The following is a 1,534-nucleotide window of genomic DNA, read 5'->3' on the forward strand; positions in this document are numbered from 1 at the left end:
TTTTTTTTTTAAGTACTTGGACATTTTAATGAACTTCCCTCCATGTAGCTTCAAGCTACCAGGACACAGGCCCCACCAACACCCTTAATCTTCTCCTCGGCTCTTCTGCTGAAGAACTTGGCCTTCGCAATGATAGGTTGCTTTGGGAGCTTTCCCTTCCCCAGAACTTCCCATCCGATCGCACCACATCAATGATAGGAGCAACTCCAGTCTTGCTTTTGGCAGCATTTACCCGTGTCTGCTCACTGACCAGGGTCCACAGTTTATCAAGGTTGACAGTTGGGCAGAAGCTCTGGTTCCTATTCAAGTGGTAATGCCTCATACCAACTTTCCCAAAGTAGCCTGGGTGATATTTGTCGAAGTTGATCCTGTGATGATTCAGGCCGCCAGCATTACCGCGCCCCCCGGGTGCTTCCTGTGCTTGCCGATGCGGCCGTGGCCGTGGCTCACGTGGCCCCTACGTTTCCGGGTCTTCCTCAGTCTGGATGGCATGTTGGTGGGCAAGTTGTAAGAGCTCAACAAATATTTTTTACTGAGCCAGGCACCGTTGAAGACGCCAGGAATATAACATGGAAAAAAAGGAGGCAAAAATCCTGCCCTCATGGAGCTTATATTCTAGTAAAAGTAACACCATTTATTACAGAAGGCAAGATATTTAATTTCCTGCACATCATTTCTTCCTTCAACAAATCTTTATTTATTGCTTACTCCATGCCAGGCAATGGGAATATAATGGTCAAAGAGACATGTTCTTTGTCCTCATGGGCTTAAAGACGGGATAAACAATCACAAACATGTAACTGCATGCTGTAAGAACTCTAAAGAAAAAAGATCTAACTGAAAGATAAGAAAAGTCTAACTGAAAGATAAGAAAAGGGTTAAAAGGTCAGCTGAGGGATGACATTATAGGTAGAGGAGCCATTACAGGTCCCTGTTGGGGAGGGAACATGGCTGCAAAGCCAAAAGGACAAGGAATAAGGTTCAAGAAAGGGTTTAAGCAGGAAAGTGATGCAATCCCATTGTCTTTTTAAAAATTTCCCTTGTACAGGGCACTGTGGAAAACAGTATGGAGGTTCCTCAAAAAAAAATTAAAAATAGAACCACAATATGATCCAGCAATTCCACTTCTGGGTATATGTCCAAAGGGAATGAAATTACTATGCTATAGAGATATCTACACCCCTATGTTCACTGCAGCATTATTTACAATAACCAAGACACAGAAACAACCTGCAACCATTAGCAGATGAACAGATAAAGAAAATGTGGTGTATATATACAACGGAATACTATTTAGCCATAAAAAAGAAGAAAATCTTGCCATTTACAAAAACATAAATGGACCTTGTGGGCATTATGCTAAATAAATAAGCCAGACAGAGAAAAATACTGTATGATCTCACTTATATGTGGAATCTAAAAAACTGAACTCATAGAAACAGAGAACAGATTGGTGGTTGCCAGAGGTGAGGGGTAGGTAAAGGGGAAATGCGTGCAAGTGGCCAGAAGGCACACACTTTCAGTTATAAGATAA

The 1,534-nt window shown here is 42.0% G+C and overlaps 1 pseudogene; it reads right to left on the reverse strand.

Moving 5' to 3' along the window:
* LOC106728270 lies at positions 1-523 on the reverse strand (annotated as a pseudogene).
* Between the last annotated feature and the right edge of the window lie 1,011 nt (positions 524-1,534).

Source organism: Myotis brandtii, unplaced genomic scaffold (genome assembly GCF_000412655.1).
Source record: "Myotis brandtii unplaced genomic scaffold, ASM41265v1 scaffold58, whole genome shotgun sequence".
In the NCBI taxonomy this organism is placed as follows: domain Eukaryota; kingdom Metazoa; phylum Chordata; class Mammalia; order Chiroptera; family Vespertilionidae; genus Myotis; species Myotis brandtii.